The sequence below is a fragment of the Asterias amurensis genome, chromosome 8 (genome assembly GCF_032118995.1).
Source record: "Asterias amurensis chromosome 8, ASM3211899v1".
Lineage (NCBI taxonomy): Eukaryota > Metazoa > Echinodermata > Asteroidea > Forcipulatida > Asteriidae > Asterias > Asterias amurensis.
Genome location: NC_092655.1, coordinates 15,033,176 through 15,043,632, shown reverse-complemented (window position 1 = coordinate 15,043,632; position 10,457 = coordinate 15,033,176). Strand labels below are relative to the sequence as shown.

Below are 10,457 nucleotides of genomic sequence, written 5' to 3'. Positions count from 1 at the left end.
ACACGCGCGCACTCAAAATTGATACATTTTCAGCGCGCGTATGCGTAAGTGCGCGAAGTTGCAATAAAACTAACAGGGATATAAGCGTGCGATACAGTGCAACGCGCAAGGTTTACACAATCTATGCTGGTTAAGTGGCCACTTATTCGCTATTTTCCAAAGCCGGTATTTATACCACCGTTAACACTCTCACACGTGACTGGGTTTTGACCAATCAGAGACTTTCATTAAAAAATTTGTTTTTATATACATTTTGTTAATTTTTTTTTGTTAAAACTTTTTTGTTTAATAATTAGTATTGTAAACTTTATATATATTTAAATTTAATATTTAAACTTAATATCAATGCTTTATGAATGTTCAAACAATTTCATTTCCATAGAAAAAGAGGAGAAAGGTTTTAAAGGAAGGAACCAGAAAAAAGGGTTAGATTCTAGTAAATCAAAGTCTTTGTGGGTGGCTATGAACCAATGAGAGTAAAGTGATGAGGACAAAGAATGGTCCATGAAAGGAGAGGATGATTTATTAAACATAGGTATGAGGAACCTGTGGGAATATATATTCCTATAAAAACTATGAATTTATATAGTATAATTTATAAATTATGTATAATATGCCCTATGTCCTATACAAATTTGTTTAATTTATATTATTCTTTTTTTTCCATTGCCACAGAACGGCAAGCAATGTGCCGCGTCTGTGAATTATTCCACACTTCGAGACTTATGTTTTTGAGATCCAGTTTCAAAACACTCAATACGGTTATATTGTAGTCGTTATAAATCTAGGAGTCCTGAAGAAACCTGGAAAATATCGAAGAAACCAGTACTCACAAAACAGGACAGCAAAGAACAGCACAGCACATATAAGTCCACAAACAAGCACTCCCAACCGTGGCATATCAGCGAGTCTATTGGACCATAACGGAAATTTCCACTCAATCACAAGCTTACAGAAAAACTATTGTAAATCTTTCACAACTGGGTTATTCACATTTAAATTAGCCAAGGAGCATGCAATCACCGCACCCAAATAACAAAGAAACTGATGGATCCAAAAAGCGCTGGTCTTGCATAATCGCTGATCTCTTATAAGAGTATGACGTCACAGTATTGTCACATAATGTGCGATATTCATTTATGTATGCAAAAAATGTAATATTTTGCAATAAATTGTAATATGTGTGCGATTAACTGTAATAATATGTGCGATAAGGAGGAGGTCCTGTTTTCAAGGTGTCCGTAAAATCGTGGCAAATCTTTTACCTCTCTGTGCGCGATGTAAACAGTCGCTAGATTACAACAAATATGGTTTTATTTGCCAAGCAAAGAGCAAAACTTAGAAACACGTAAGGCTCCACTGGTTATTTGCACTTGTTAATGCAAAAAGTTTGTAGTTTTCGGCATTTCTACAAGGTAGAAAAATAAGTAATAATGTTGAGGCCATATAAAACCTCTCGTCATTCTTTTTGTCTATGTTATTGACACTTTTGTTTGGGGTTGTTTCAAGAAACATTTGCTTGAAGATTTTAGGTGAAAATTATATACGTAAATTTTACTACTATCACGGCTTATGTATACATACATTAGTGTAAATAGTGGCAAAAATGACAACTTTAAATTTGTGCAAATTATGAAGATTGTCCCTGCTTGATTTGTTTCTTCCATTTGTTCGATGTGTTGTTATGGAGGATTTAAAGAGACTGTTGCAAGACAAATTTATGTTGTATACAAAGTGACGTTTTAATTTCTAGAATAAGAGTTGATAACCAACGATGTTCTTCAAAACAAACACTACTACTTACTGTGTAACTATCTCTTTAATAAAACTGTCACCGTGCCAAGTTTCAAAATCAAAGGAAACCGACTCGGATTTTGCCCGAGTTCTTTTAGGTGAACAAAATTAATCATAATTCACACAGGCACATTTTCATTTGACAAAAAAACAATGCAGAGTGTTTTACAGGGCAGGGTGTTTTCTATTACTTTACAATGATCATTCTACATCACACAGTTGTTTCTTGTTTCACATGATCCATGTCTTTATTTTATAAATGCGTAATGTTAACCTGGCAAATAAATTGAAATTTTTTAAACTAATTACTGTACACCTAAAGGGCAGGAACAAAAATTGTCAGAGTAAAGTGCTTGGTAATTATGATACTAATGATCACTACTATCACTGACATACAGAAACTGTAAATAATTAAATTTAGAAGAAAAATGTATACCAATTTGTAAACAGTTAATACACAGTTGAGTTATGATTATTCATTAGAGTTCATTAACTGCAAAGAAAGCTTATAAATTGACTTTTATGAAAACACACAAAACTTTTTTAACTTGTCCATTAATGGAATGGATCAGTTCATGAACTTGGTTCATGAACTGCTGTGATGAACATGTCATGAACTGTTTGATGCATGGACTGATCATGAACATTCTTAAAAGTTCATCAAGTCATTAATTCCCTTTTGGCTCAGTCAGTGCACAACTCCGAGATAATGAAGCTGACGCGCAGCGTTTCTTTGCAAAATCGTGATCAGAATAGGCGCTCCCAGACCCTTTGAGAAATCATGAGAAAATCCGAGTGTTCATAAGCACGTCAGTAAAACGCTCCGCTTGGTGGGAAATATTTGAACAACACTTAAAATGAAGGAGGATTATTTTGAGATGTTTTGCTAAATGAAGGGTTGTCAAATTTGTTTAACCGTATGCACATTTTAAAGAAAAACCGTCGCAAAGTGTGTTATGAATATAACTCTTTTTTTTATGAACCCTTCACGTTTGCCGTGACCCTGACTGTTTCCCATTACGTTAGAGATTTTAATGCATATTTTAAGTATCTTGAAGAATTTTGCCGTTGTTAGCTTTTTACATTTTTACTGCGGGAAACATATTTTTTCGGTGTCAAAAAAATGGGCAAAATGTTACAATTTCGTAATTTTTTTTATGGAATTGATTTTGACGTCAGGGTTACATGACATACGCGCGTTCTATTACAGCAGCGCTAACGCGCTAGGCGGGCGCTTTGTTTTGTTTCTTTTGCGTACATACGAATGGGTTACACTAAACAGCATACATCTTTCCCAAAATGAGTTTACTTAAAAACGGAGACGGCGCACGCCGCACGTTTGCCGTGACCCTGCTGTTTCCTGTAACATCTTACAAAATAAACAAGTGATTTGCATAAAAGAACAAACAACATTTCCACACACTTGTTCAAATCTACTGCGGGCATTTCATGAAAAGGGTATGGTTTGATGCATAGAGCTTTAAACTTGTATATTCATAGCTCTAATGTTTGATGACAATTAGTTAATAACAGGATGGACCACGTGAAGGTTGTCACCTCCCACCCCACAAATAACAGTTTAAAGAGATCGTTTAAAATCTACATCGTTAATGAGTACTCAAACCCCCTAGATAAACACCAAGGAAAATGTCATGACCTTGTAATTAAAATTTTGTTTTTGCTGCATAGAGCTTTGTTTATATAGCTCTATTGTTTGATGACAATTAGTTAACAACAGGGTGGACCACGTGAAGGTTGTCATCTCCCACCCCACAATTAACAGTTAAAAGAGATCCTAATACATCGTTAATGAGTACTCAAACACACTAAATTAACACTGCAAACAATGTCAACCTTAATGAGTACTCAAACTCTCTAAATAAACACCAAAGAAAATGTCATCACAATGTCATTAACAAATTGGTTTGGTGCATAGAGCTTTATAAACATGGTTATAAAGCTCTATTGTTTGATGACAATTAGTTAACAACAGGGTGGACCACGTGAAGGTTGTCATCTCCCACCCCACAATTAACAGTGAAAAGAGATCATAATACATCGTTAATGAGTACTCAAACACCCATAATTAACACTGCAAACTATGTCAACCTTACAGCGCCAGCCACCAACCCGGTCATTCCCTTAATAAAAACCCTAGAAAATGGCATGACCTTTGTAATTACAAAACCTCGTTAATGAGTACTCGAAACCGTATATACATGTAAACACCATAAACAATGTCATAACCTTGTTATCAAATAACGTCGTTAAGAGTACTCCAAATCTGGACTGCATACCCTTAATAAATACCGTGGAAAATGTCTAGACCTTTGTAATAATAAACCTGGTTAATGAGTACTCAAACACACACAAGGTCATGACCTTTGAAAAAGAGTTACTACAAACCCCAAGTGTGTCACAATATTTACATGTCTTCCTATAGTAACCAGTAAAAAACATGGTGGCCACCATGTGAGGGTACCCCAGAACAGATACCATGTTAATAATTAGAATAATAAATAATTGAATTACAGAGTGACACAAAATAAAAGGTTACAATTTATAATTAATTCATTATTACGATACAAAACTTCATTACATAAATCAACACTTATATACAGTCCTTAACACACTTTTTTAACGTCGTTAAGACTCTTAGAGTACTCAAAAACTGGACTGATTATCCATATAAATACCATGGATAATGGCTAGACCATTGTTATAATAAACCTGGTTAATGAGTACTCAAACACACACAAGGTCATGACCTTTGACATAACAAACTTTAACAAGAGTTACTAAACCCCAAGTGTGTCACAATATTTACATGTCTTCATATAGTAACCAGTAAAAAAACATGGTGGCCACTATGTGAGGGTACCCCAGAATAGATACCATGTAAACAATTAGAATAACAAATAATTGAATTACAGAGTGACACAAAATAAAAGTTACAATTTATAATTAATTCATTATTACAATACCAAACTTTATTACATAAATCACCACTTATATACAGTCCTTAACACACTTGTTTAACGTCGTTAAGAGTACTCAAAAAATTTGATATTACAAACTTAAACAAGAGTTACTAAACCCCAAGTGTGTCACAATATTTACATGTCTTCATATAGTAACCAGTAAAGAAACATGCTGGCCACTATGTGAGGGTACCCCAGAACAGATACCATGTAAACAATTAGAATAACAAATAATTGAATTACAGAGTGACACAAAATAAAAGTTACAATTTATATTTAATTCATTATTACAATACAAAATTTCATTACATAAATCACCACTTATATACAGTCCTTAACACATTTTTCTAACGTCGTTAAGAGTACTCAAAAACTGGACTGATTATCCTTAATAAATACCATGAACAATATGTCTAGACCATTGTAATAATAAACCTGGTTAATGAGTACTCAAACACACACAAGGTCATGACCTTTGACATAACAAACTTTAAAAAGAGTTCTAAACCCCAAGTGTGTCACAATATTTACATGTCTTCAGATAGTAACCAGTAAAAAAACATGGTGGCCACCATGTGAGGGTACCCCAGAAGAGATACCATGTTAATAATTAAAATAATAAATAATTGAATTACAGAGTGACACAAAACAAAAGTTACAATTTATATTTAATTCATTATTACAATACAAAACTTCATTACATAAATCGCCACTTATATACAGTCCTTAACACACTTGTTTAACGTCGTTAAGAGTACTCAAAAACTGGACTGATTATCCCTAACAAATACCATGAACAATGTCTAGACCTTTGTAATAATAAACCTGGTTAATGAGTACTCAAACACACACAAGGTCATGACCTTTGACATTACGAACTTTAACAAGAGTTAGTAAACCCCAAGTGTGTCACAATATTTACATGTCTTCATATAGTAACCAGTAAAAAAAACATGGTGGCCACCATGTGAGGGTACCCCAGAACAGATACCATGTAAACAATAAGAATAACAAATAATTGAATTACAGAGTGACACAAAATAAAAGTTACAATTTATATTTAATTCATTATCAAAATACAAAACTTCATTACATATACCACCACTTACAGTCCTTAACACACTTGTTTAACGTCTTAAGAGTACTCGAAAACTGGACTGATTATCCATATAAATACCATGGACAATGTCTAGACCTTTGTAATTATAAACCTGTTTGATGAGTACTCAAACACACACACAAGGTCATGACCTTTGACATTAAAAACTTTAACCAGAGTAACTAAACCCCAAGTGTGTCACAATATTGACATGTCTTCATATAGTAACCAGTAAAGAAACATGGTAGCCACCATGTGAGGGTACCCCAGAACAGATACCATGTAAACAATAGACTAACAAATAATTGAATTACAGAGTGACACAAAATAAAAGTTACAATTTTTAATTAATTCATTATTACAATACAAAACTTCATTACATAAATCACCACTTATAAACAGTCCTTAACACACTTGTTTAACGACGTTAAGAGTACTCAAAAACTGGACTGATTATCCTTAATAAATACCATGAACAATGTCTAGACCTTTGTAATAATAAACCTGGTTAATGAGTACTCAAACACACACAAGGTCATGACCTTTGACATAACAAACTTTAAAAAGAGTTCTAAACCCCAAGTGTGTCACAATATTTACATGTCTTCAGATAGTAACCAGTAAAAAAACATGGTGGCCACCATGTGAGGGTACCCCAGAAGAGATACCATGTTAGTAATTAAAATAATAAATAATTGAATTACAGAGTGACACAAAATAAAAGTTACAATTTATATTTAATTCATTATCAAAATACAAAACTTCATTACATATACCACCACTTACAGTCCTTAACACACTTGTTTAACGTCTTAAGAGTACTCGAAAACTGGACTGATTATCCATATAAATACCATGGACAATGTCTAGACCTTTGTAATTATAAACCTGTTTGATGAGTACTCAAACACACACACAAGGTCATGACCTTTGACATTAAAAACTTTAACCAGAGTAACTAAACCCCAAGTGTGTCACAATATTGACATGTCTTCATATAGTAACCAGTAAAGAAACATGGTAGCCACCATGTGAGGGTACCCCAGAACAGATACCATGTAAACAATAGACTAACAAATAATTGAATTACAGAGTGACACAAAATAAAAGTTACAATTTTTAATTAATTCATTATTACAATACAAAACTTCATTACATAAATCACCACTTATAAACAGTCCTTAACACACTTGTTTAACGACGTTAAGAGTACTCAAAAACTGGACTGATTATCCTTAATAAATACCATGAACAATGTCTAGACCTTTGTAATAATAAACCTGGTTAATGAGTACTCAAACACACACAAGGTCATGACCTTTGACATAACAAACTTTAAAAAGAGTTCTAAACCCCAAGTGTGTCACAATGTTTACATGTCTTCATATAGTAACCAGTAAAAAAACATGGTGGCCACCATGTGAGGGTTCCCCTGAACAGATACCATGTAAACAATTGGAATAATAACTAATTGAATTACAGAGTGACACAAAACAAGTTACAATTTATATTTAATTCATTATTACAATACAAAACTTCATTACATAAATCACCACTTATATACAGTCCTTAACACACTTGTTTACTTTTTATTGGTAGTGAGTTTACTTTAACAAATAACCTTATGTTGTCTTGACTTTGTACAGAGTAAATATTTTTGTGTAAGTGGCAAAATATCTATCTAGATATTGTCGCTACATACTGCAGAAGTAAGGCCTCTTCATCACCATTCCACCTTGATCGTTCTTGTGCTTGTCGCATCCAAGTGACGCTTCCAAATTCTCTGATGTGATCCATCTAACGCCAACTTGGTCTGCCTCTTCGTCTCGTTTGTGTTCTTTGGGTTCATTCTGTTGACAATGTTCATCTGTTGTCATTATGCCTTAGATAAGGTGGTGAAGCAAGTGTTTTATTGGTGTTGCATAAGGTGGCACAGCATCTTCACGCGTCCAACTTGAAGATGTTCGAACGTGTTAATCCTGTATTAAATATGATCAAAAAAGAAAGAAAAAAATAATTAGAGCGAGATTTGGATTTAAAGGTCAAAGATGTGTGTATACTATATCAAGAATTGCTTTTTATTAAGTATGCATATCCCTCACTCAGTGACCCTCCTGGCGCACGCTTTAACATACATTTTTCAGACAAGGTCAACGGTCATCGCTCCTTCAAATTTGCTTCTCCAAGACTTTGGAACTCTCTTCCCAACAATATCATAGACTGTGCCACGCTACGAACATTTAAATCTAAACTTAAAACCCATCTTTTCAATCATAGAAGCCCTTAGAGACTTTATTTTGTAATTTGCGCTATATAAGAACTGTTTATTATTATTATTATTAAGGTATATGGGACTATGTTTGAATAATGAAACCTAAGAAATGTCTATTGTCTGCACTTGTATGGATTTCTAAACTTTCATCTCAAGCTTCGCTAAAACAGATCATACCTTCAAATTCCACTTAGGACCCTGGTGAGTAGCTGAGGAATAAGTCTATCTCCTCAAGCCATGATGTATCTTTCTGTACTGTGACGTCACATCTTCATGGTCCATGTTGACACGCAGTCGTCACAATCATCTACAAGAAAATTACAATGTACTCGCATCAGTACCATATCAAGACTTGGATCATCAGGGCCAACTTTCATAGAGCTGCTTAAGAACAAAAAGGATCCAAGCAAATGAAATGCACTGCAAAATGAAGTTTCGAGATTAAAGAGATCATTCTCTAGCTATCTACCTGTTTGGTGCACTTCAATGACAACTGGGATGTTGTCCGCATAGGCAGGCATCCTCTCGGCTGTTTTCATGTTGGCGCTTGTTATCAGCAGGTATCCCAAGCAGATCTGCAGACTCCTGAAATATATGTCAATTAAGACATTTCAGTATAATTATTTTCACCAAATACTTTTTACTGTAGAACAATTATAGTTCATGTTGCAAGGTTGTATTTGGCACATTTATGTAATACAATGTTATTTTTTTCACATCACTAATCCAGAAGAGGAAAACAGTTATGCTCCAGTCAAAATCACAAAATTTGCCAACAATCAAACTAAAAATAAACTTACCCTGTCTTGTCATTTTGCTCACAGCGTACAAAGGTCCCAATGATTACTTCATGGCCGGCATGTGCAGTTTCCACTGGACTCCCACGGGCAGATGGTTAAACATTTAACCAGTTCACCGTCGCCGTAAAAAATAAACGACAAATACAAACTATTAGCAAAATGCACTTCCCAACAGAGTTTAGAGATTAAAGAGATCATTCTCTAGCTATCTACCTATGTTTGGTGCACTTAAATGACAGCTGGGATGCTGTCCGCATAGTCAGGCACTGTTGCATCATGACTTTTGGTCATCGGCAGGTAGCACACCACATCCCCAGCAGAACTGCAGACTCCTGAAATATATGCCAATCAAGTTATTACAAAATCACTATTCTCATTAAATACTTTTCACCATAGAACAATATTCATGCTGCGAGGTTTAGATTTTTTTCATAAGGACTCTAGCAATTGGAAAACTGGTGATTTTCAAAGCTAAATTTTAGCATGGAGCCCCTTTTAAATCTAGACATAATCTTGATTTCAGGATAAATCTCAACAACTTACGGTCCCTTAAAAAAAACTTACCTTTTCCTGTCGTTTTCCTCAAAGATACACAGCTCCCATTGATGTCTTCATGGCCGCAACTGGAATGGTGCAGTTTCCATTGGTCTCCAATAGGCAGATGGATCACCGTCGCCGTAAAAAAATTAAAGAAAAAATACAGACAATGAGAAAAATGCATCTCGAAATAGAGTTTTGAGTATAAAGAGATCATTCTCTAGCTATTCTACCTAGGTTTGTTGCGATTTAATCCCATCTTGGATATGTATTGTTTGAAGCTTTGCATGGTGTGGAGAAATAAGAATTTATGGGGACAACCATGTGTAAACCTCTGAGTATGTGAGTATTGGCTCTGGAAAGAGCAGGTTTGGTCTCGATGTTTCTAACAGTTTATTCTGCTCGTCTTCAGGAGAATGTTGGACTACAGGCGATGGTCGAACTTTAGAAGTGCTGGATGGATGAGCATTTGGGCGGGATGAATCAAAGCTGTTCTTGGCCGGTAATGCATGTGAGTTGATTGCTGGCTGGATGTGTGTGCATTGGAGTGTGACATTCTTGTGGTGAGCTGCTGCTGGAAGGGTTGGCTTGAGGATGTGTGACCAGATGTCGTTAATGAAGAAACCGATGTCTTCTGGAACTGTATGGCGTGCTTGTATATCGATGGCCTCCCCGACTCTGCATTGGTGCCAGGACTGTACATGAACTATGAGTTTGGCTTGATTCCACTTGATGATGCTGTCGTGTTCGTGTGAATATTTGATGATGGCTGAATTGTTGAGGTGTTCCAGTGTGCCATGTGCTTTGTGTTCCTTGATTCTTGTTGAGATATTGCGCCCTGGTTCCACGATGTATACTTCACAGTAATCGCAGGGAATGTGGTAAACGCTGGCTTTGTCTCGAGTGTCTTGCTTGTCCTTGTGTGTGTGGAGTGATGCTTGAATCTTGTTTGAGTCTGTATGGAAGGTCTTGAC

General features: G+C 35.1%; 1 long non-coding RNA gene across 1 annotated transcript; it reads right to left on the bottom strand.

The window, feature by feature from the left end:
- Positions 1–7,198: 7,198 nt before the first annotated feature.
- On the bottom strand, positions 7,199–8,693 carry LOC139941079 (uncharacterized). Its single transcript, XR_011786530.1, has 3 exons — positions 8,616–8,693; positions 8,324–8,453; positions 7,199–7,853 (listed from the first exon to the last, which is right to left on the bottom strand). It is a non-coding gene; the product is annotated as an uncharacterized lncRNA (long non-coding RNA).
- Between the last annotated feature and the right edge of the window lie 1,764 nt (positions 8,694–10,457).